The sequence below is a fragment of the Capra hircus genome, chromosome 5 (genome assembly GCF_001704415.2).
Source record: "Capra hircus breed San Clemente chromosome 5, ASM170441v1, whole genome shotgun sequence".
Lineage (NCBI taxonomy): Eukaryota > Metazoa > Chordata > Mammalia > Artiodactyla > Bovidae > Capra > Capra hircus.
The window spans coordinates 90,667,215-90,694,924 of record NC_030812.1 but is presented as its reverse complement, the minus strand read 5'-3'; positions in this window follow the sequence as shown (position 1 = coordinate 90,694,924).

Here is a 27,710-nt window from a genome sequence, read left to right as displayed (position 1 = left end):
AAAAATTATAATATGAGCATTAAACACTTATGCCAGATATTATAATAAGAACTTTACATATCTAACCTCATCTAATCTTCAAAAAGTTTCAGTTAGGTGTAATAACGGTATTCCTACTATACAGCTATAAAAATATGAATCTGATTTGTTTCTAAGAGATTTGCATTTCCTTATTTAACTTCTCCACACTCAGTGAATTACAATTATTGTTCATCAGAAACAGAAACGTCCTCAAACTCCTAAGTCCCCAAAATGTCATTTTCTCAAATAAAAACTATAGGCTTTACTGCTAGAAAGAGAAAATGATGGATAAGAATCATGATGAATTTGTTAGCACTACATCTAGAAAAAGAAAGAGGCAGTGTGAGATAGACTCTAATGGAAGTTAGAAATTTTCCAACCAAATAGATAAAGACAATTAAAATTTTCCCTGCTGTCTAATATAAGGACTTCAGTCATCCAATTATATTTAAAAGCCTTCTTGCAGTTCTGTTTCAAGGAGTCTTCAGATTTTTTAACAGTGATACAAGCGAAATAGATTTACAATAAACTAAGACCTAACTATACTTTTCTTTTGTAATCAGGGGTAGAGACTGAGGACATAATTTTATTCTTATTTAAATAATAGCCCAAAATGAGTAGTTTATTTACTTAGTGTCTGTTGGCTCAGACCATAAAGAATCTGCCCACAATGTGGGAGACCCCGGTTTGATCCCTTGGGTCAGGAAGATCCCCTGGAAAAGGAAATGACAACCCACTCCAGAATTCTTTCTGAAGAATTCCACGGGCAGAGGAGCTGTAGGCTACAGCCCATGGGGTTGCAAAGAGTTAGACATGACTGAGTGACTAACACTTTCATTTTCTTTTCTTCCTAAAATGTTTTCTAAGGTTTCAACTTGTGTTGAAAATAATAGTGGTTCAAATGATAAATGTGACAGGTAGAAAATAAGTATACCAACTTAAAAACAGCTATTTGTTAAAAATCAAGGTTGTGGGTTTTTTTTTTTTCTAATTTTCAAGGTTGTCAGGTCAAAATTTAGAAGTTCTTTTTCCTATAAAGGTTATAATAATCTACTTCTTTCTTTGGCCTTTCATTCTAATCAGTCGGAATGGTTCCTGTCCTCAGGAATTCCTTTATTCCACACAGCACAAGAATAGTCAATATAATAGCCCCTCCGCAGTCTTGCCCTTTCTAATGGAACAGTTTACTCAAAGAAAACACCATCTGGGAAAGACACAGCCAAAGTCCCAGGTTATTCCAATTAATATTCCATTTGAGAAAATATTTCCTGTCTTTTGCAGGTTTGTGAATAAGTAGACAGCAAGGAAACAAAACTTGGTGTCCAGAGTATGAATAATTAGCTAAATATACTCACAGAAAAGTATTGGCAGGTCAAAGGTTATAAGAACCCTCAGGTATGAATTTGCACGTATTCACATGTTAGAAATAACCATAATTATACACTATACAATGGGAAAAAAAAAAACCTCTGTTTTAGAAACTATTTTCTGAAATTGAGTTTAGTAGTCTTTACAACAAAAGAGCCCAGATTTGAATTTTTATAAATTAAATTCAAAAATTTAAGACTCTCCTAAAAGTCTCTTTATCCTTCTATTCTTTTTCCTATCTCTTCCCTTTCATTGTTTTATTGCTTCATTTTCTTCTTGTTCGTTTCTCCTTTTTCTTTTTTTTCTCTTTTGTGTTTTTATTTTCTCTTTTCTTACCCTCATTTCTTTCTCCCTTTTCCTGTCTTTCTTATCTCAAAACTAGCTTTTCAGGCATGGCAGTAATATAAATCTTTCTCCTGAGAAAAGAAGAGTGTGCAAATATGACTTTCGGATACAAAGACTGTAGAACAAAAAGCTTTCACACACACACTCTATTCACTTACTGGTGCCACTAAGCAACTAAAACTTTCATTGTTTTTCTGACAGAAATTTATATATATATATATATATATATATATATATGTACACACACACACACACACTAACATTCTACTTTTACCAGCAAACAAACTGTACCACTAATTGTGTTGTCTTAAGTACTAATCATAGTGTTAATATCTCACTCTGATTTTCAGGCATAAGCTAGAACTGTCTCTTTTGAAGTTTGCTGTGCACAAATGACTAGCTTCAGTCTACAAAATGTGAGTATAAAGTGATATGCGTCACTTTTGAACAAAAGCTTGAAAACGCAGGAGTGATTTGCCCCATTCTGATCTCCTCCCTGCTGTGATGATCCGAGAATCATGTTTCCAGATGGAGCAGCTGTCAGTCTGGGAGTCTGACCTCCTACAATGAGCACAAACCTTCTTGTTAACCTGAAATAGACATGGAGTGAAGATAGAGAAATAAAATTTTGTTGTGTTAAGCCTCTGAGATTTTTGAGTTTTCTAACTGTTAATACAAACCAGGTCTATTTTTTTAGATATTTCTGAAACTAAAAATGCACCTACATTGGGAAACCCTAGAGGTGTTCCAGAAAGAATAATTGTAAGTAACATATACCAATATTAGATATGACCAATAACTAAACTGAGAAGATTCAAAAGTACCATCTATTTGAAAATAATCTTTTCTGCTTGAATTGTTTTCTATTGTTGCTGTTATCTTCTATACAAATTATTTAATAGACAGTTGTGAAACTAAGACAATACTTTAAACATTTTGATTTTTATTCTAAACTAAATATCAAAAGATAATCATTGAATGGCAATAGAATTTTGAAATTTTATAATGAATAATTTATACTAAAGGGTTTTTTTTTGAAGTTTGAGGAACACAATCCTCAGTACCAATTGAAAAGTACTTTAAAGAAGAAAGCATTTGCAGAAATTGGAAATGAGCCACTTTTTTCCAAAGGAAAAGTGAAAAGGAAGTCTTTTAAAATGTTTAGTGAAATAATTTTAACGCATGTTCTTCTTACCAAATAACTTTGAAGCATTTAGTTTACGTGAATATACTGAAAATGATTCATTTTCATCATTTAATTGAAAATAAATGGCATTCCTTTTCAAAAAATTCATTGACCATTTGTGTTGGTAAATTGTTTATAAAAACTCTCCTAATCATTTCACTTTGCAACTGTTAAGAACAACAGGTTATCTCCGAGGAAAATTTAACATCACAATGTATTTTTGAATTAATATACTTTATTTTTTAGAAGATTTTCAGGTTTAAAGAAAAGTTAAGCATCCAAGTACAATGAATTCCCATCAGTTCAGTTCAGTCCCTCAGTCATGTCTGACTCTTTGCAACCCCATGGACTACAGCACACCAGGCTTCCCTGTCCATCACCATCTCCTGGAGCTTGCTCAGTCTCACGTCCATCAAGTCACTGATGCCATTCAACCATCTCATCCTCTGTCATTCCCTTTTCCTCCTGCCTTCAATCTTTCCCAGCATCAGGGTCTTTTCCAATGAGTCAGTTCTTCACATCAGGTGGCCAAAGTATTGGAGCTTCAGCTTCAGCATCAGTCCTTCCAATGAATATTCAGGACTGATTTCCTTTAGGATTGACTGGTTTGATCTCCTTGCAATCCACAGTTCAAAAGCATCGATTCTTTAGCACTTGGCTTTCTTTATGGTCCAACTCTCACATCCATACATGACAACTGGAAAAACCATAGCTTTTGACTGGAAGGACCTTTGTCAGCAAAATAATGCCTCTGCTTTTTAATATGCTGTTTAGGTTTGTCATAGCTTTTCTTTCAAGGAGGAAATTGTCTTTTAATGTCATGGCAGCAGTTATCATATATGTGATTTTGGAGCCTAATAAAATAAATGAGTTCCCATACACCCACTCTATCCCCACATGTATACAGTTTTCCCTGTTATCAGCATCTGGCACTTGTTACAATTGATGAGCCAATACTGATGCATTGTTATTAATGAAAATCCATAATTTATATTAGAATTCACTCTTTGAATTGTACCATCTCTGGATTTTGACAAATGGATATATTATTGCATTGGACATAATATACATCCATCATTAACCTATCATACAGAATAATTCACTGTCCTAAAACTATTTATGCTAAATCTATTCATCCTCCCTCCATGCAAACCCCTGGCAACTGCTGAACTTTTTACTGTCTCCATACTCTTGTCTTTTCCAGAATGTCATATAATTAGAGTAATATAGTATATAACCCTTCTAAGATTGGCTTCTTTCACTTAGTAATACAAGCACACCTTGCTTTATTATGCTTTGCAGATGTATTTTTTACAGATTGAAGGTTTGTGGCAACCCTGCATGAAGCAAATTTATTGGCACCATTTTTTCACCAACATTTTCTCACATCATGTCTCTGAGTGACACAGAGACACAGGAATAATTCTTGCAATATTTCAAATTTTTCATTATTATTGTATATATGTTTATGAAGATCTGTGATCTTTGATGTTATTATTGTCATTGTTTTGGGACATCACAAACTGTTCTAAGAACGCTAATAAATCATTTCTTCATTGTAAGGATACTTATATTTATCTGTTGAAGATATTTTAAATACTATTCTAGCCTGATGATTAGTTATATTTAATAAAGTACAAATCAATCTGGGTAGCCACAGGGCGGGGCGGGGGGGAGGAGGGAACAATGATGTAAATAGCTCTGGAATACATTATGTGAGCAATTTATAGAATGGAAAAAACATTTTCAAGACATGTATCTGAAAGAGGAATCAATATCCAAGATACTTTAGAAACTCATGCAACTCAATAGAAAAAAAATTATTAAAGTATAGGTGGTGAATCTGAATAGACATTCTTCCAAAGAAGACATTCAATGAAAATGAAGATGGACAGTATTTTCCATGTAGAGGATATGTGTCACCACTTTCAACCTTAAATTTTACCCTTTATTTACATGGAGCTCCAAGTAAAACTATGTACACTATATTATTTCATGTTTCTATGGTTTTTTGTATTGTTCCTTTTGCTCAAATTACTTCTTTTAAAATGAATGTTTATTAATTAATTTATTTTAAGAAATGTACTAAATACTTGAGCAAGAAATAAGGAAAAGCTTCTCCCTTAATGTTTATTCCAATTAACTTTATTAACCTATTTCTCACTCTTTAAATTTTGATTTAATGTCATTTCTTCTGGAATTCTATTGGAATCAAGAGATTTTGCCATGTGTGTTTACTTTCAGTGCCCATATATTTATATTTACACTTGCCATTTTCTTCTTCTTAAACAACAACAATGAAAGCAAGTTCATTAATTTCTCCTACCCTCAAACCCTCTTATCTCTGGCAACAGAAGACACTCATAAAATTCAACTGACAGTCACTAGAGCATTTGAAATGAAACTTGCTTCTTTGACTAATACACAAATTGTGCTTAAAGTTTTCAACTATATTTTTTACACTCAAGCTCAGGGAATTTCACTCCATCAAATTTTCTGAGGAAATTTTGTCAAATCTCTGTATGCTACTTGATTGCCTTATGACTAGACTGATAGGTGTGCTGAAAAATGTTCAGTGACTTTTATAGGATTTATATAAATTTAAATCTCAGAAAGAGACACAGAGTTAATCTAGGGCAATAAATTCCAAAAGTAGTTTCACAGTTTAGTTTTGATACCATGCAGGGCCCTGTGGGGGCTCCTGGGAATAAAGCCTTTCTGTGTTCCCCATATTTTTTTTGTCTTTTTCTTTTTTTTTAATATAAATATATTTATTTTAATTGGAGGTAAATTACTTTACAATATTGTATTGGTTTTGCCATACATCAACATGAATCCACCACAGGTATGGAAGCAACCCCATATTCTTGATTATAGGACAGCCTTCATTCAACCTCCATGACATTCCCTGAGTTCCAATGGGCAGTTTCAAGCAGTTGTTAATTAGGGAAGGGAGGGAAAGTGAGACCAGGGAGAAACAACAGTCAAGAGCAACCTTGGGGCAAGATCCAGTTTCCCTATCAAGGGATACACACAACAATATCTTTGAGCTATTTGGCGGAGACTGAAACCCGCTCCAGGTAGGACAAGTTAACAATTAATGATGGTATGTGGCCCACAAACATGTAGAGCCCAGACCATTTGGGCCTAAAAGCTGATTATGCTAACTTCTCCTTACTTCACCACCAATTCATTAGAAGAATGTCCAGGAGCTGATCACACCCTCTTTGAATAATTACTATAAAACATCTCACTATCTTCTCCAAGTTGGGACACATGGTTTTCAGGGCATTAGTCCAACATGTCCCCCTTTGCCTGGCAAAGCAATAAAGCTATCTTTTACTACTTTGCCCAAAACTCTGTCTCTGAGATTCAATTTGATACCAGTGTACAGAGAAGCTGAGCTTTCAGCATGACTCACCTGTAAGAAGTTAGAACTGCTACTATTTTTATGTTTATACAGAAACTTTTCTGTATAATTCTTACACATCCATTTTGTACTGAAAATTTTCATTTAGTTGCATTTTCCATGACACAAATTCTTATCAAACTGCAGCACTAAATCACTTAATATTACAATAGCAAATTATATAGCACAAGAATTTTTCCTGAAAGTTAAATAGATATTATTATAATTTCCTAGAATATATATAGAAATTATGATTTCTTTCCTAACACAATTATTTTATTCAGCTTTCAAGTACCTTACTTCTATAGAGGAAACCTGAAATAGCCAAACTCTCAACAATTACAAAAATAAAAATTCAATTTCAGATATTTTTAATCCCAACATTTTTATAAACAAACTGAAAACATATACACATTCACAAGCAAAACTATATACACATGTAGAAAAATATTAGACTCATGAAATTAATAAGAAATTATAGCAAGATATTGCAAGATACATGTTTCCTATATGTGAACAATGAACAAGTGGAATTTGAAATTAAAAACACAATGCCACTTACATTACAATTCCCAAAATGAAGTGTTTAGTTATAAATCTAACAAAATATCTGCAAGATCTATGTGAGGAAACTACAAAACTCCAATGAACACAATCAGTTCAGTCACTCAGTCATGTCCGACTCTTTGCAACCCCATGAACTGCAGCATGCCAGGTCTCCCTGTCCATCACCAACTCCCAGAGTTCACTCAAACTCACGTCCATCGAGTTGGTGAGGCCATCCAGCCATCTCATCCTCTGTCGTCCCCTTCTCCTCCTGCCCCCAATCCCTCCCAGCATCAGAGTCTTTTCCAATGAGTCAACTCTTTGCATGACGTAGCCAAAATACTGGAGTTTCAGCTTTAGCATCATTCCTTCCAAAGAACACCCAGGACTGATCTCTTTTAGAATGGACTGGTTGGATCACACAATCAAAGAACAAGTAAATAAGTGGAGAGATATTCCATGCTTATAGATAGGAAGACTTGATATTATCAAAATGTCTGTTCTTCTCAACCTGAGCTATGGATTAAATGCAAACCCAACCAGAATACCAACAAATTATTTTGTGAATATCCACAAATTGACTGTAAACTACATATGAAGAGACGAAGGATCTAGAATAATTAACATAATCAGTAAAGAAAAGAACAAAGTTGTAGACTGACCTTACCCTACTTCAAGACTTACTGTAAAGCTCATTAGCTAAAGCTAATAATCAGAATAGTGTTGAAGGAAGAGACAAATAGACTAGAAAGTCCAGAAATAGACTCACATAGATATAGTCACTGATTTTTGACAAAGGAACAAGGGCATTACAATGCAACATAGTCTTTTCAACAAATAATGCTGGAATAACTGGACATGCAAAAAAATTTATCTAGACTTAGACCTTACACTCTTGACAAATATCAATTCCAAATGGATCAGAAACCTAAATGTAAAACACGAAAGTTCCCAGAAAACAACATAGGAGAAAATATAGATGAACTTGGGAATGGCCATGACTTTTTAGATATAATACCAAAGCCATGATGCATAAAAGACACATTTGATAAGCTGGACTTCTTTAGCATCAAATAGTTTTGGTCTGCAAAAGACAATGTAAAGAGAATAAGAAGACAATCCACAGACTTTAGAAAATACTTACAAGACATGTCTTATAAAGTACTGCTATTCAAATACACACAAATCTCTTGAAACTCAACAAGAACAAAAACAACTTGATTGAAAAATAGATCAAATATTAACAGACACCTCACCAAAGGAGACATATAAATGAAAATGATCATGGGAAAAGATGCTCTACATCTTTTCAAATACAAATTAATTGGAAATTAAAATGAGATTTTAAAAATGCAAATTAAAATGAGATTTTACTATACTCTAATTAGAGTAGACAAAACTCAGAACACAGAGAACACAAAATGCTAAAAAAGATGTCCAGCAACAGGAATTCTCATTCATTGCTAGTGGAAATGAAAAATATTACAGATAGTTTGGATGACAGTTTGGCAGTTTCTTATGAAACTAAATGCTCTCTTTTCATATGATCCAATGATTATTCTCCTTCATACTTACCTAAAGGAGTTGAAAACTTGTCTGCAGAACAACCTGAACACAAATATTTATAGTAGGGACTTCCCTGGTGGCTCAGTGGCAAAAACTCCACACTCCCAATACAGAGACCCCAGGTTCAACCCTGGTTCAGGGAACTAGATCCCACATGTTGCAACTGAAAAATCCCACAGGCCACAAAGAAGGTTGAAGATTCTTTGGGCCACAACTAAAACCTCATGCCGTCAAATAAATAAATAAATTTTTAAAATATTTATAGTAAATAAATAAACCATAGTACATAGAAACAATGGGATAAAAGGAATAGAGCTTTCAAGCCATGAAAAGATATGGAGGGAACAAAATGTATATTAATTTAATAACTGAAAGAAGTCGATCTGAAAAGGCTACATACTGTATGATTCCAAGTATATGACATTCTGAAAAGAGTAAAACTATGGAGAAAATAAAAATGTCAGTGGTGTGTCAAAGATGGCCAGGGAGAAAAGAAGCAGGACATGGAGTCTTTTTCAGCCAGTTCAGTTCAGTCACTCATTAGTGTTCGACTCTTTGTGACCCCATGGACTGCAGCATACCAGGCTTCCCGGTCCTTCACCAGCTCCGGGCGCTTGCTCAAACTCATGTCCATTGGGTTGGTGATGCCATCCAATCATCTCATCCTCTGTAGTCCCCTTCTCCTCCCATCTTCAATCTTTCCCAGCATCAGGGTCTTCTCCAATGAATCATTTCTTTGAATCAGGTAGCCAAAGTATTGGAGCTTCAGCTTCAGCATCAGTCCTTCCAATGAATATTCAAGACTGATTTCCCTTAGGATCAACTGGTTGGATCTCCTTGCAGTCCAAGGGACTCTCAAGTCTTCTCCACACCACAGTTCAAAAGCATCAATTCTTCAGTGCTCAGAATTCTTTATAGTCCAAATCTCATATCCATACATGACTACTAGAAAAAACATAGTTTTGACTGGATGGACCTCTGTCAGCAATGTCTCTGCTTTTTATTTATTTATTTATTTATTTGTATTAATGAATTATTTCATTTTATTATTTTTTTAAATTTTACTTTATTTTACTTTACAATACTGTATTGATTTTGCCATACATCAACATGAATCCATCACAGGTGTACATAAGTTCCCACTCCTGAACTCCCCTCTCACCTCCCTCCCCATACTATTTCTCTGGGTCATCCCAGTGCACCAGCCGCAAGCATTCTGTATCCTGCATCGAACCTAGACTGGCGATTCATTTCTTATATGATATTACACATGTTTCAATGTCATTCTCCCAAATCATCCCACCCTCTCCCTCTCCCACAGAGTCCAAAAGACTGTTCTATACATCTGTCTCTTTGCTGTCTCACATACAGGGTTATCATTACCATCTTTCTAAATTCCATGTATATGTGTTAGTATACTCTATTGATGTTTTTCTTTCTGGCTTACTTCACTCTGAAGTAAGTAATCGGCTAATATGCTGTCTAGGTTTGTCATATCTTTCTTCCAAGGAGGAAGTGTCTTTTAATTTCATAACTGCTGTCACCATCTGCAGTGATTTTGGAGCCCAAGAAAATAAAAGTCTCTCATTGTTTCCATTGTTTTTCCATCTATCTGCTGTGGAGGCTTTTTAGGGCAATGAAAATACTCTATGATATTATAAGGATATGTATGATATTATACACTTGCCCAAACTCATAGACTATATAGCATCAAATTGAACCCTAAGATAAACTATGAATTTTGTGTGATTATGTACCAATGTAGGTTCTTCTTTGGTAAAACTGTACCATCCTGGTGAGTAATAAAGAGAATAGAGAAAATTATGCATGTGTTAGGGCAGGGAATATATTGGAAATCTCTGTACCTTTCTCTAAATTTTGCTGTAAATTTAAAATTGCTCTTGAAAAATTAAAGACTTAAACATATACACACATATTAGAACTTGAACCTACTGACCAAATCTCAAATATTTTTAGTTAAGCCTAACTTTAAATTATACCCTTGTGAAATCTGCATGCTTCAATTTTCACTGAAAAAGATAGTTACCTTTCCCAATCAATTCGATAATATTAAAGGAAATTAAAATGATGTTCTGTACTACTATATGAAATTATTTATTTTCTTTCTCCTACTATTATAGATATTACTTGAATTACACATTAGCTTATGTAAAATGAATTTTGGTCTCAGGTATCATATAAGTCAGATCAATTGAATATTCCACCACTGTATTTTAGCGATTATAAACTAAGTTTAATATTATAAGTTGCTAAAGGAATGTTCTAAGAAAATACAGAATTATAGGACTTCCCTGGTGGTCCAGTGGTTAAGACTTCACCTTCCAATGAAGGGAATACAGGTCCAATCTCTGGTTGGGGAGCTAAGATTCCATAAGCCTCATGGCAAAAAATAAACAAACAAACAAAATAAGCAGTATTGTAACAGATTCAATAAAGACTTTAAAAATAGTCCACATCAAAAAAATTTTAAGAAAAGAAATGAGAAAATGCTCTTAATTTTTAGCTATTTTAATGTTAATCTTCACAAAAGCAGTACATTGTAATGAATAAGTTCCTAAATTCCCAGCCTAACATATGTGTCTGGTTTTGTTTCTATGACTCTACTTACATCTGTTACTGATTGTAATTATACCTTTTAGCCTTGAAACTGCTATGCAATTAGATTAATCAAATTAGTTTTTACTTACAATGCCCCCACACACACACGCAACTTTTGTGCTTTATCTTCACTTTTTCCAATTTACTATAAGGTGACATAGTACATTCAAGTCCTGAAATAATTTATTCTAGACAGATAAGTCAAGTTGATTTAAAATAGTTCACATAAAACATACTAAGATCGTCTACCTCCAGACCAAGTTTTAAATGAAGGTTTCATTGTAATACACACGCAAAAAATGGAATATAGGATGTAAAATTCTATAAAGTATGAAGAAGTATTCACCTAAAATGAGACACGATATGCAACAAGTTTAAACCCACTAAGTAGGAAATGCTTCACTTTTCCATAAGAAAGTATTTCATGGAATACAAACTTACTTTTAGAAACCTTATTTTTCTATAAATATGATGTATTTTATAATAGAGCCCATATGCATCTCTATTCAAATTACCAAAAAAGTCCTTAAATTTTTGCCAAAAGAATAATCTTCATCACTAAAATGGGTTTTATAGTGTAATTTAAATCTTTGGTGGCTTGCCTGGAAATGTGCATGTTTCATGAATATTGCAAATTAGTGAAGATGTTGATTGCTGATGTTGTATCATCTCCAGCCACTCACTATTAAACAGAAAAAGAAAAGTCACCTCAATGTTGCATTCACCTTTCAAATGGTGATTCAAATTCCTCCCATCTTTATGGGGAGAAAAAGACCATAGTTTGGTTCATAGGGTATTGCAATATATTGCTAAATTACTGTGATATTTACTTGAATTTGCTTGAATATTAGCAAGTAAAGATTAGTGAATTGCAATGACCTTTTGAAAAGATAACTTCCCTGGTGGTTCAGATGGTAAAGAATCAGCCTGCAATGCTGGAGGCTTGGTTTCCATCCCTTGGATTGGGAAGATCCCCTGGAGAAGGAAATGGCAACCCACTCCAGTATTCTTGCCTTGAGAATTCCATGGACAGAAGAGCCTGGAGGGCTGCAGTTCATGGAGTCGCAAAAAGTTGGACACAACTTAGCTACTAACACTTTCAACACTGTGAAAAGATAACAGTATAGGTATGTAATCTTGATCTTCTGGAGCAAAAAGGTTTCCTTTGCTGTTTATATTTATTGGCCTACTGTCTATTCTATTGTATCTATATTTATCATAGTCTTGCATTTTGTCAAAAAATTTAGGTGATGGTTTAATTGTTAAATTAAACCAAATAAAAGCAAAGTCACTCAGCTGTTAAATGTTTTTCTTTATTTCCAGTATATAACATTTTATTGTCTCTTTAATAGCCTCTAATTCTGAATTTTCTTCTAATATAGGATTCAGCTCTTACCTGGTACACAAAGGGCCAGACTAGCTCCATCACTGAAGAACTGTACAAGGAGTCAATTCCTATGGGGATTGCAATGAAAACTTACATTAATATTTGGAATCCCAGGCAGATGGGGGAGGGTGGAAAGAACAAATGCCCACAGAATTTCTCAATGTCTACTTTGCAACTTTCCAAATTTCCCCAAGAAATACTCTGCTACACTTCTGTTAGTAACAGTGTCAGTCAAACAAACAGGGTAGACTAAGGTTTGTTTTATCCTAACACACTGAGAGAATGCTGTTAATGTCCTAAAAAGCAAGCATGCAAAAACTAGAGGTGGTGTTATTTGAGAGCTTAAGTGTTGTTTAAAAAAAACCTTGAGGAGACAAAGATCTTGCTAGGTTAACAGTAGAAGCTAATTATGAAGAGACTACCAATAAATGAATAATCCTTAAAAAAAACTAGGAAAACCAGGGCAATGCTTCTTAATCTCCAGCTACAGAATACCTACATAGCTATGAGATGTACTTGAAAATATTTAGTACCCTAGACAAAACAAAAAAATATTAGTTTATATAGATACATTACAATTCAGGCCAAAATGTCAACAAAGTTTTTATGTAAATTGACAAGAAGACTTCTATTTTTATATTGAAAAGCAAATCACGGAAAGAAACTCTGGCATGCCTGACAAGAAGTAAAATGAATAAGCATTGTCCTTTTAAAATGGGAGCTTAATTGAAAGTATATTATAGGTGTTATAATAAATCAACAGAAAGGAGAAATGAGGAGTAGATGTATAAATCTGTAAAAATCTTATTTATGACTGAGTTTTCATAGCATTTCAGTATGGAAAATTAGGGAGTATCAACATCTGGACCTGGGACAATTATTGTCAACATGGGGAAAAAAAATCAAACTTTTACATAAAACACTAAAAACAATCCACATGGGTTAAAAAAAAAAAAGTCAAGCCATGTGGCTTAAACACACACACAAACCTTTAGAAGACAATATAAAATAACGTTCTTTCTGATCTTTATAAGCTTTAAATTTCTGATAAACCTCATTGTTTTAAAATTAAGCTTTCTATGGATTGACAGATACACTAAAGAGAGCAAAATAAAACTAACAGACTGAAAAGTGACTGACAAGACATGTCATTTAAAAGGAATTAATATCCATGATATATAAAGAACTCCCTGAAATCGGTAATAATTTTAAAAGGTAAACAATTTTGTAGGGGGGTGGAAAAAAAAAGTAAAACAGGAAAGAAAGTGAAAGTGTTAGTCACTCAGTCCTGTCAGACTCTTTGTGACCTCATGGATTGTAGCCCACCAGGCTCCTCGGTCACTGGAATTCTCCAGGCAAGAATCCTGGAGTGGGTTGCCATTTCCTTCCCCAGGGAATCTTCCCTACCCAGGGATTGAACCCAGGTCTCCCAAGATACAGGCAGACTCTTTACCTACTGAGCCACCAGGGAAGACCAATGCAGGAGACACAATTTCAGTCCCTAATCCAGGACGATTCCACATGCTGTAGAACAATGAAGACCATGTGCCACAACTACCGGGCCTGTGCCCTAGAGCCTAGGAGCAGTAACTACCCAGCCTGTGTGTAGCAGCTACTGAAACCTGTGTGCCTAGGGTCCGAGCTCTACAAGAGGAGCCACCACAATGAGACGTTCACAAAACACAGCTAGAGAGTAGATCCTGCTCAGCACAACTAGAGAAAAAACTTGAATAGTAAAGAAGACCCAGCACAACCAAAAATAAATAAATAAATTTTAAAAACTGTTTGACATACCATCTATTGGTGAAATATGAAGTAACAATCTTCATATGTTGCTCATTTACCTAAATTTATAAATCATGTTGATAAACAATTAGCTTTTTTCTATAATATTCAAGAAATTTCAGACATTTCTCTATACTCTAGACACTTTTATTTGTGTACCAGAAATGCTCATAGAAACATTATTTGTGATAGAAAAAAATAAACGGAAAAATGGATAAAGAAATCATAGAGAAGTCATATTATGCAACACTGAGGAGGAAATGGCAGCCCAATCCAGTATTTTTGCCTGGAAAATTCCATGGACAGAGGAGCCTGGTGGGCTGCAGTCCATGGGGTCTCAAAGAGTTGGACATGACTGAGTACACACACATCAAAGAGCAGCAAAATTGAAAGAATTATAGATATACCTGTTGTATCAGTTGAAGTCCAATCAAGAAGGAGAAATTACACAGTGTTTCAAGTTTGAAAGTTAGAAGAATAATTTACTATATCAGGAAACTGGAAAAAAATAATTGGCTAGAAGTAAAAGAAACTCTGAGAAATACAGAAATTACAAATATTAGGAGAAACCAGAAGTCCTAAGGCTGAGATTGGATGCCCTAAGGGAGATCTGTCTCTCTCTCTTTCTCTCTCTCACACACACAGACCACCTTGAAGTGAGAGCCAGATCTTTGGAGAGGGCATTGCTAATGTTCACTGAATGCAGAGAAGTGATTTCACCAGAAATTCACCCTCTAGGGGCCTGAAAAAACCGTTCATGGGGAGGAGTATCATCAGCAAACCTCCAGAGTTGTGTGCTAAGGGAAGGTGATGGGTGCTAGGTGGTGCTGTGTGATGCCTGCTATAAGATTATGTACTAGAGAAGCTGTCTGCATTTCAGGAGCCCACTGAACAGCTACTTGGAAATATCCCTTCCTCATGCAGTGTCCTTTTAGTGTCCTTTGAACATTCATTGGAAGGACTGATGCTGAAGCTGCAATACTTTGGCCATTTGATGCAAAGAGCTAACTCATTGGAAAAACCCCAGGAAAGGCCCATGCTGGGAAAGATCGAAGGCAAAAGAATAAGAGGGCGGCAGAGGATAAGATGTTTAGGTAGCATCACTGACTCGAAGGAACTGAACTTGAGCAAAGACCCCAAGCCAGGCTTCAGCAATACATGAACTGTGAACTTCCTGATGTTCAAGCTGGATTTAGAAAAGGCAGAGGAACCAGAGATCAAATTGCCAACATCTGCTGGATCATGGGAAAAGCAAGAGAGTTCCAAAAAAAGCCACATCTATTTCTGCTTTATTGACTATGCCAAAGCCTTTGACTGTGTGAATCACAGTAAATTGTGGAAAATTCTGAAAGAGATGGGAAAACCAGACCACCTAACCTGCCTCTTGAGAAATCTGTATGCAGGTCAGGAAGCCAAGGGACTCTCAAGAGTCTTCTCCAACACCACATGTCAAAAGCATCAATTATTCAGTGCTCAGCCTTCTTCTCCAGTTAGAACTGGACATGGAACAAAAGACTGGTTCCAAATAGGAAAAGGAGTATGTCAAGGCTGTATATTGTCATCTTGCTTATTTAACTTATATGCAGAGTACATCATGAGAAATGCTGGACTGGAAGAAGTACAAGCTGGAATCAAGATTGCCAGGAGAAATATCAATAGCCTCAGATATACAAATGACACCACCCTTATGGCAGAAAGTGAAGAGTAACTAAAAAGCCTCTTCATGAAAGTGAAAGTGGAGAGTGTTGGCTTAAAGCTCAACATTCAGAAAATCAAGATCATGGCATCCAGTCCCATCAGTTCATGGGAAATAAATGGGGAAACAGTGGAATCAGTGTCAGACTTTATTTTTGGGGGCTCCAAAATCACTGCAGATGGTGATTGCAGCCATGAAATTAAAAGACACTTGCTCCTTGGAAGAAAAGTTATGACCAACCTAGATAGCATATTCAAAAGCAGAGACATTACTTTGCCGACTAAGGTCCGTCTAGTCAAGGCTATGGTTTTTCCTGTGGTCATGTATGGATGTGAGAGTTGGACTGTGAAGAAGGCTGAGTGCTGAAGAATTGATGCTTTTGAACTGTGGTGTTGGAGAAGACTCTTGAGAGTCCCTTGGACTGCAAGGAGATCCAACCAGTCCATTCTGAAGGAGATCAACCCTGGGATTTCTTTGGAAGGAATGATGCTAAAGCTGAAACTCCAGTACTTTGGCCACCTCATGCAAAGAGTTGACTCATTGGAAAAGACTCTGATGCTGGGAGGGATTGGGGACAGGCGGAGAAGGGGATGACAGAGGATGAGATGGCTGGATGGCATCACTGACTCGATGGACGTGAGTTTGAGTGAACTCCGGGAGATGGTGATGGACAGGGAGGCCTGGCGTGCTGCGATTCATGGGGTCGCAAAGAGTTGGACACGACTGAGCGACTGAACTGAACTGAAACTCCTGGAGATAGTGGAGGACAGGGAAGCCTGTCACGTGCAGCCTATGGAGTTGCAAAGAGTCAGACATGACTTAGCAATTGAACAACAACAAAACTTAACGTACTGCCAGTTGGCAAAAAAACTTATTTAAAAGGTCTAGATCCATTGTTGTTCATCTTCTGAAACAAACAAAAAAAGACAAGTTAAAGGAGAAGCATGAAACAATTTCTTGACTTTTTTTAGCATTATCACTCTTAAGCAGAGAGATGGCTACATGGAAGATGATTTTTATCTTCTCTGTACCCTTTGTATGGATACTAATATTTTGTTGGGGCTTTTTGTATTGAATTTTAAAAATTTAAAGGCCCAAATCCAAGATATATTTAACAGAAAATCAATCTGATCAGTGGAGTATATGTACTACATACATCATTCAAATACTTCAGGGCATAGAATAATATGTATACTTAGAAATTTTTTATAAAGATAGCAAATAACCTTGATATCAAAATCTGTAATAATAGTGATAATAGTAAGATCACCCAAAATAATAGCTCTAACCAAAAGTAATCTATAATTGCTAATATCATTAAATGAAAAGTTAACAGAAAGCTTCATGAATGGATAGACGGATGGATCAAGTTGTCATAATTTGGAAGTACAGAATACCATATTTCAAAAAGTTTACCATAATGTAGAACCTAAATTCAATCAAGTCATTCCTTCACTTCTGGTTTAAAGTAACTATAGGTAAAATAAACATATCAAAAGTCTCTTTGAAGGTGTAATTAGAAAAATTCTGAATGTGGGAAACTTCACAGAACAAAAGATTTGTGGTTGTTTTTTTTTTTTTTTAACTGTAGGTTTGGGTAACATGGCATAAGAGTCCTCAATATTAAAGGAGCTTTGAGAATACAGAAACAAAATTCAGTTTGGAACTTGACTGGATTCCAGTTTAAGTAAACCAATACAAAGGAAAAGATTAGAGACTGAAGAGTACAAACACAGACTGCCTTATTGATGGTAATTATAATTGGATAATGGATAATCTAACTAATACTATAAAATTTTGTTATAATACTGTTGTGATCTTCATCTTTTAGAAACACAATTTCAGAGTTTACAGTGAAATCATTTAAGCTTGGGGTTCTAATTACTCTAATTAATTATAGATAAAAGTTGATAAGCAACATGCTAAAAATTGTAGAATCTGGGTAATGAGTACATGGGGTTGCATTTCACTATCGTCTTTTGTTTCATGTATAGAATTCTCCAAAAAGAGTTAGTCACTAAGATCTTGAAATATTTCAGCAAGCAGGTGATGACAAATGGAAATGAATACTGTAACATCAAGTATTAATAATTGACAATGTGTAAAATACCAATAATATTCTGTTAAATAAAAAAAAAAACCTAAGTGTCTGATCCATTGTTTAGGTGATATATATGAACAGATCAACTCTTCTCAATGTAGTTTGTGCATTATTAGAAACCTAGGTATGTTGTAAACACTGACAAAGAGACATTTAATATATTCAGAGAAGAAAAAAGAATTACAAGTTTTCCTCCTAATTTTCAGTTGCCACTTTACACCTGACATAAGAATCTTTCAGTTGTTACAAATAGAATATAAAGGGGCAATGGAGCAGGAAATAATTTTTATCATGACCTTTCTTCACTAAGGTATTCTCTGATGACAATAGTGACATCAAAGAATTTAGCTATAGTTTTAAAGTTTCCTACAAAAAACAAATTCAGCAGCAACAATTTTTCAACATTTCCATATACATTCTGGTATTTATAGATGTATGAATACATGACATTTGTATGCAAAATAAAGATATTATGTACAAAGCTTTATTTAAAATGAAATATTATACTTTCCATATTCATTCACATAAGTACATTCTTATTGTATACCTATATATGTGTGTATGTCTGTGTTCCCACATGTGAACATGGACTTAAAGGAAAACATACTACAAGTTAAAGCTGGATTGTCTACATTAACATCAAGCAAAGCTGAATTTAAGCAAAGAAATATTATAATGCTAAATTTTTTATATATAGGAAGGTTTAACAATGATAAATTTAAATACAGTCTCTTCTTGCTTCCATTAATGTGTGCAGAAATCAAGTGTCCATCCTATTTCATTCCTCTGAAGATAATGTTTCTTTCTTCCTCTTGCTACTCAAACACTTTTGTTGTTAAGTTTCAGCAGTCTTATTCTAATATTACTTTTTGGGGTTATTTATTCTGTATGTATTTTCAATAGAACACCTCTTTGTCATCAATTTTGGAAAATTCATGCTTACTATATGTTCAGATTTTTTCCTTGATTCTCAAATTTCTCTTTTTGAACCCCAGTTTCATGTATATTATAGTTTTATATTTAATTGATAACATTTCTTTTATTTTTAATGTTTTCTTTCTTTAATTTAGATGGCGTGTGTGTGTGCATGCTCAGTTATATCTGACTCTTTACAACCCCATGGACTATAACACTCTAGGCTCTGCTGTTTATGGGATTTCCCAGGCAAGACTACTGGGAAATGTTTGTCACATGTGTTAAGTGCTCACAGAGTCCACCTAGGTTATTTCCTCCCTTGGATACTGGACAGATTATAGTCACATAATTACTTGTATTGTATGCCCAAAACCTGGGTATGCTTTCTTATATATAAAATCAAGTCATTTCCTGAAACTACATTGCTCTATTTACTTGGCCTTGATTCTCCTTTACAATTGCTTACAGCATTAGATAATATATTTTAAAGCTTTCCCCCTGCCATTAGTTCAGTATCTATGCATTTGTACATTTTCATAGCACCTTTTTTTTTTCAAATGGCATTGTGTTTGCACATAAATTCTTCTCTTTTCCCTTGTCATGTCTGCTAATCTTTTTGCTGTTGTTGCTGCATTTGGCATTGCAAGTTCAATTTAACTTAGGAAAATCAAGCTGTCTACTCTACTTCATTCATCATCATCAACCAAAATCATTCTGGAATCAAAACTTGTTTTCTATTATCTTGTTATTTTTTGGTGATGATATATGGAAGGGAAAGTAGACAGTGGCAGGGCATAGGATTGAACTGTAGTTTATAGCAAACATCTGCCTCTGCATCGTAACCTTGTGGGATTTGTGCAGACTCTTATCTACAAAAATCAAAATTCAGAGAGATGCTTTTTCTGCCAAACGTCGTTAGATGCAGAACTCACTGTGCAGGTCATCAACAGAAAATTCAAGTGTCAAGTACACATAGATTACTCATATTATATGCAATTATACAAAAAACCCAAGCACTAAGTATGTTCTAAGTGCAATGAATAATTTAAATTGAATTTAGAAAATTCTATCTTTGTATTTTGAAGTAACAGAAACAACTTAATAGATCATAGTATATTTTTGATAAATGTTTTTGAGGACAGTTAATAGAGGTATAGTTTAGTTGTGCTAGAAACTTGGAAGAGGCATAAACTCAGATCACTGTTTTAGTACAAACAGGCAAAAGGGTATTCTTAATCATATTAAGATCTCATAGTTAGTGCAAAGTAGATAGTATATTTTCATCTGTGATTATAAAAAGAATACATATAGTAAGTAATTTTCTTCTATAGACCTTGAAGGTTATAAATGGAAAATCACTCAGAATCACTACTATTTTATCATGCAATTTAGCCTCCAAATTAACATTTAATAAACTTAACTGCTATGCATTATACCAGTCATATGAATGCTAGGTTTTAAAGCAAACATATAAAGTCTAAGTATTATGATCAATTCATTATCTGGTCAGGTTTATGAAAGTTATTGGATTTGGACACTCATTTATTTAAGTTTTTCAGGTTTCAAAGCTCTTTAAAATTAATCAACAAAACTGAGATACCTATATTTGGAAGGAATATATCAATTAAATGATGACAATTGTGAGCAAAAAATACATAATTAATTACATGAATTAGTATTTACCTCAGAAAGATTTTTTATGATTTTACTTTTGATGATAGTTCATCCTTGTTATTGTTTTAACCACCACGTTTTTCTGAATATTATCATTTTATTTTTACGATACACAGTCTACATGTAGGTAGCCCCTAATTTATGATTCTGCTATTTGGATAACAACTCAATTTAGATAAATCCTTTTATTCTACTATAAAGTCCAAATACTGAATATCTGAGGGCTCCTTAAAAATCCTATAGTACAACTTCTGACCTTATGCAGAAGAACTCTCTAAAACATTCCAGAGATGTGGTCAATCAATTTGGAACCTCTCACGAAGGAAAAAGCCATTTCATCATAAGCAATGTGTTCTGGCTGGGGAGTTCTTACTCATATTGAACCAAACTTCTACTACACATTCATCTAGATTTTTCTTTTGGAGTTAAACTTAGAAAAATCTAGTCCTATAGTCATTAAAACTCTTCACATATTTGGGAATAGCCATCATGTCCAAGAGCCTTTGTATATCGGATGAAAAATTCCTATTTCCTTCAGCTGCTCTTCTGTCAACATGGTTTTCAGACCCGTATATATCATGCACTACCATTTCTATTATACTATAATTATGTTTCTTAATATATCTATTAAAATGTAATTTCCAGAAGTATGTACAATTTCCAAGTTGTGATTGGACCTATAACAAACCATTACCTTTTTTCTTTTTTCCAAAAAACAATAACATATTTTCTTTAACTCAACCTCAGATTTTGATAACATTTTTGCCAAATACATTACACTGCCAGCTCATGTTGAATGCTTACTTATAAAAGGCACAGTTTACTTTATTCATTTATCTGATTTGATAAATATTTTGAAATACACACTATTTCTATTTCTGGCTAAAAGCTGTGTTAGGTGCTGGGAAGAAACAGACAAATAAGATAGGGATTTCAATACAGTTGGTGAAACTGATGAATTCATATAAAAGTTCAATAAAATGCAAACAGTATGTAATTGAATCACAGAGGAAGATTATTTAATACATACTGAGAATCAGAGAATGTTTCCTACAGGAGCTACATCTTGGAAAATAAGGAGGAGGTAATTGAATTAGAAAGCACAAAGAGGTGAAATAGTGTCATTCTTTGGGAAAAGTGAAAGGATTTTTACACTGTACTAGGAAGTCCAGCTAACTTAAAAGACAATGTTTAGACAACAAACTTTACAAAGTTCTAGATTAAGCTGTTCTTTTCCACATTTACCTTTGTTTAAAAAATGTTTAACACATCCGCACTTCACTTTTTGATTATAAAGGAAATTTCTTTCTAAAAGTGCACAGAAGAACTTAATGTTCTAAAGTAATTATCCTCCAATGAAAATAAATAAATTTAAATTAAAAAATATATAGTAGATTGGCTACAAATGTACCTTTTGTGTCCCTCCAGAAAACTACTCTAATGAAAGCAAAGAAATAAAAAGCCTATAAATCAAACCAATGAAGAGTATATATGCAAGAGTGTATGTAATTGTATTAGAGATTTCAATACAATTCTGGAGGATTAAAAGTAGAGAAAGAAATGATAGTTGAAATAACTGGGTAAAAGTAACCACAAGACCTACAGAGAATTACTAATCAGAAGGTAATCAACTTGACTCTTCCATCTTTTGCAAAAATAACTCTGAAGATGCTGGATTCTTAGTATGATAAAGGTCAGAAAAAAAGATAAGAGTGGAAACAGAAGGATTAAGATCAAATCTATGTATGGAAGATGGTGCAACTTCTTTTCCTCACTGTCAGGTTATACTCCCTTAGGCAGAAGTCCTGAAATTTCTTTTCTAGATAAAAGGCGAAGAAAAAACACTTCTCTATTTTAGCATTTGGAAATCCTCCAAAGAAATATTCAAGACCTTACTCACATTAAAACATATACATATATACATATAACTATATATACACACACATATGTGTATATGTTTCTTGCTCTCTCACTGTGTGAGACAGACAGACAGACAGAGAGAAAACAGCCAAACAGTCTTTGGTTCCTAAATTAGAACATAGCCAAAGACATTTAAGAAAAACATTTAATATGAAATAGCTGTTGTTGCGGTTGTTTAATCACTAAGTCCTGTCTGACACTTTTGCAACCTCATGGACTATAGTCTGCCAGGCTCCTCTGTCAAAGGGATTTCCCAAGAAAGAATACTGGAGTGGGCTGCCATTTCCTCATCCAGGGGATCTTCCCAGATCAGGGATCAAACCCACATCTTCTGCATTGCAGGTGGTTTCTTTACCACTGAGACACCAGGGAAGCCCAACATGAAATAGAAAAACCACCAATAAGCAAAGAAAATTGAATTTTTAAAGGAGCAAGAAGCTATGTGCAATACTAAAAAAAAAAAAAAAAAAAAAAAAAAAAGAAAGAAAGAAAAAAAGAAAAGAAAAGTATATCATCTCTGGACGTAGGGTGGAGAAAGATATTGCATCCAGAATGAAACAATCAGAAAACAAAAACTAGCTCTTGGAAATTTAATTTATGATTTCTAAACTGAAAAAGAAAATAAGTAAAAGATTTGGAATTATTTAATGAAATAATTTTTTTTAGAAATTAGAATAGAAAGAAAAAGTATAAAAATATGAAAGAATAGACACTAAAACAGGAGGTTAATCCAAGAAATCTAACATCAGAGCATTAGAAATTCCAATGAATGAAAATAGCCAGACATTTGAAAAAGGGTGATGATGCAGAACTGGGTCATAAATTCAGGAAGGACAGAAAGGTAAATGTGATTTCAGGAGAAACATAAAGCTGCACCATAAACATATCATCATATTATACCCTCAGATTCACTCTGAGACAACATTTACATGATCACAATTAGTTCATCACTGATCATTGATTTAACTGAAAATTGGCATATCAGTGCATGTGAAGAATGAGGGAAAGAAGAGATGGTACAGTGGAAAACAATTGAGTGAAAGTCAAAAAACAATGTTCAAACATGCTGCTGCTGCTGCTGCTAAGTTGCTTCAGTCATGTCTGACTCTGTGCAACCCCAGAGACAGAAGCCCACCAGGCTTCCCCCATCCCTGGGATTCTCCAGGCAAGAACACTGGAGTGGGTTGCCATTTCCTTCTCCAATGCATGAAAGTGAAAAGGGAAAGTGAAGCCACTCAGTCGTGTCTGACTCTTCGCAACCCCATGGACTGCAGCCTACCAGGCTCCTCCGTCCATGGGATTTTCCAGGCAAGAGTGCTGGAGTGGGGTGCCATTGCCTTCTCCAGTTCAAACATGACAGACCAAGACTTAGCAGCAAAAGCCGATGTTTTCAACAAGTAATGGTGACTCCTGAATGTTTCTGTTAAGGGAGCTGGGACACAGTCATCAGGAAAATTCAGTGCAATGTCCTTCTTTCTGAAATTTCCCCAGTGGTCCAGTGGTTGAAAATCTGCCTACCAGTGAAGGGGACATGAGTTCAATCCCTGGTCTGGGAATTGAGATCCCACATGCCAAGGAGCTACTCAGCCTACGTGCCATAACTAGAGAGCCCATGTGCCACAACTAAGACCAAACATAGCGAAATAAGTAAATACATACTTTAAGAAAAAATAGTCCATCTTTCATTTTGATTGATTTTCAGCATTATCTCCTACATTGTCTTCAACTCAGCAGCAGTTCTGTGTGGTCCTTATTCTTGTTCAGAAAAAAAACCAGTGGATACAAGGGAGAGAATTCAAGTTAAGAGAAAGTGGATAGGAAAATTTCAAGGTTAACTTGTTTATCAGCAAAATGCAAGCTTCCAACATGTAATAAATTTTAATGTAGCCACCTGGACTTGAATTCAACTGTATATTTGCTTCCATGCTTTTGGCATTCTAGTCTATCATTGTCCATATGACGTCAATTATGATGCTCTGGAGGCTGTCATTTTCCATCAAGTCAGAAAAGAGAGCATATGTCTTCTCTATTACTATTCCTGAAATGAAATTATTTTACAACCAGATCATTTGAGAAATAAAAAATACAATTTTGCAACTTGATGGATTTTCATTACTTTCATTTTGTTAGATGTTTGAGGTTTTTTTTTTAAACCAACAATGTAAGTAATTATGACATTTTGTCCACATATTTTATCTTCCTTTAGGTGATACCTCAGGTCAGTTTAAATACACACACACACTTCACAATGGTCTCTATTGACTTCAACAAATCGCACTCTCTACAGATGCTCCCTGTGAGATAGAAAAGAAAGAAGCTTGTTCATAGATTCCCTGTAGTACATCACTACCATTGATCCATGGTTTTAAGGGCTTTAGCCACTAATTTCCTCCCACCAGTGGAGAGACCCATTGCTCACTGTGTTTAGACTCTTTTGGCTGCCCACTGTGACTTCAGTTCTTAATCTTCCTGAAAGTGTCAAAAATCACGCTGCTATTTGGAGGGAGAGCGATTTCTTTATATATATATATATATACACACACACATGTTACTGAGAGTGATGCTTTTCTTAGTATTAAGATGCCGACAGTAATGGAGAGAGCTCTGAAATATGTCTGTTCTGTTCACTGTTGAATAAATAACCACAATGGTTCATCTATATATGTCAGAGAATGTTTTAGCCATGTATTTTACTCAAGCATCGGTAGTATTTTTAGAAAAACTGCATGATGAGTCTGTCACCAAGGTCTAAATCTAGGTGGAAAATGTTAGTGTAATTAACAAAAGAAATCACTTTGGTATTAGCAACATGCAACCTTTAAGGCTCTAGGTAACTACTGTTCTATATTACTCACACAAAGTGAGTATGCACAGTTTTTCTCAGTAATGATATATTTGATTTTAAACAAATAGACCAAGTGCATTAAACAGCATAGCATATATAAAGATGTTTAACCTCACTGTTGATCAAATAAACACAAATTGAAACATCAATGAATTATTATTTTTAGCTTTCTAAATTAGAAATATTGAAAAAGTAATACTACTTAATGACGGAAATAGTTTTGGTTGGAGAATAAATCAGTTCATTGTTTTGGAAAGCAATTTGTCCATAGGAATTTAAAACTGCTAAAATATTTATCCTCACTGACACTTTAATCCCAATTTTGGGAATCTGTCTTATGATACTAACCTGAGATATGGAAATAAAAATATGAACAAATGTTCATTCCAGCATTATTTATAATTGGGAAGACTCATCCCACAGTTAAAAGATTAATTAAACTATGATACAACCATATTGTATAATATTACACAGCCATTAATTTATTTTAATAAGAAAGAAGAGACTTATGTTATTTTGAGTTATGGTGAGACCAACAGTTCAATCCTGAACATGTCTGATGCAATTGAACTTAGAAGCCGAGAATGACTGGGCATTGTTGGTACTTGGAGAAAAAAATAGAACATTACTTGCATTTGTGATATTTTTATTGGTCAAAACTCAATTGGATGCAGGTGACAGATAGCTTGTGATATGATTGGTAAAGTTTACTGTTGCTCTCAGAGCTAAATCAAATGTTAAAAACAACAACAGCAGCAACAACAAAACTCTTAAGAGGGCAGAATCCAAAATAGCCTGAGGGAAGACAAAGATTATAACTAAAGCTTCCACAGTTTTGCATCTCTTACCTTGCCTTCTCTTTGAATGCTGGCTCAGACTCTCCTTCCACAAATGCAATTCTGTACACACAAGGAATAGAATTTCATGGCACAGGACAGTCTTCTGTTAGTATGTGAGTATGTTTGTATCCACAAAGGAAAGACTTTCCTAGGGAAAGTCTCCACTTCACTCAATTTGTGTTATGGATCTGAGTGGAACGATGCTAACTCCTTTCCTCCTCCAATTAAAAGGGAGTAGACATGTATCCATTGAGGGAGTCAGTATCACAGATGCCAGCTCAGTACGTGCCTCCTAGAACACAATCACAGAGAAGACGATGGCACCCCACTCCAGTACTCTTGCCTGAAAAATCCCATGGACGGAGGAGCCTGGTGGGCTGCAGTCCATGGGGTCGCTAAGAGTCAGATACGACTGAGCGACTTCACTTTCCCTTTTCACTTTCATGCATTGGAGAAGGAAATGGCAACCCACTCCAGTGTTCTTGCCTGGAGAATCCCAGGGACGGGGGAGCCTGGTGGGCTGCCGTCTATGGGGTCGCACAGAGTCGGATATGACTGAAGCGACTTAGCAGCAGCAGCAGCAGCAGCAGCAGTAGAACACAATCAAAATGATACAAAGAGTATAATAAAGAAAACAAAATGGGAAAGAAACTGTAAGATCAAGCCACTCAAGGTGGCTGTTTTGTTCTCTGCACTTGCCTGCTTCACCTACACACTATTCACATGACGGTCCTTCCTATATACTTGCCCCAGGCTTCAGTTAGTGATTGTTCTTTTTTTTGCTCTTTATTATTATTATTATTATTATTATTACTATTATTACTTTACAGGCAATGAGAGGCCTGCCTCTCTGCTAGAGTCCCTGGTAACTCATGAGCCAACCTGAAGTCAATTCCCCATATAATTGGTAATCTCTCCTTTCCTCCCTGGAATGAAGACTACCATCATGTCCTGCCCCCAACCACCCCCACCCCCACCCCCACACCCCTCCCCCACCCCTCAAATGCCTCACAGGGTGTGGTGTTGCTCCAGAACCTTGTTTCACATGATTAAGCCTGTTTATGCATTAAGCCAGTGGTCCGCAATATTTTGAGCATGAGCAACCAGTTTCATGAAAGATAATTTTTCCAAGGACTGGGAAGGAGAGGAAGCCAATGGTTTCCGGATGATTCAACTGCGTTACATTTATTGTGCACTTTTTCAATCCCTGGGTCGGGAAGACTCCCCCGGAGAAGGGAATGGCAACCCACTCCAGTATTCTCACCAGGATAATCCCATGGACAGAGGAGCCTAGTGGGCTACAGTCCATGGGATCTCGAGTTGGACAGGACTGGTGACTAACACAAGTTTATTTCTATTATTATTGCATCAGTTCCCTCTCAGGGCATCAGGCATTAGATTCCAGAAGTTGGGGACCCTGCATTAAACTATTAATGTGTCTATCACTGACCCCAGGTTCTTTCTCCACCTTTGACACTGGGCAAGTTC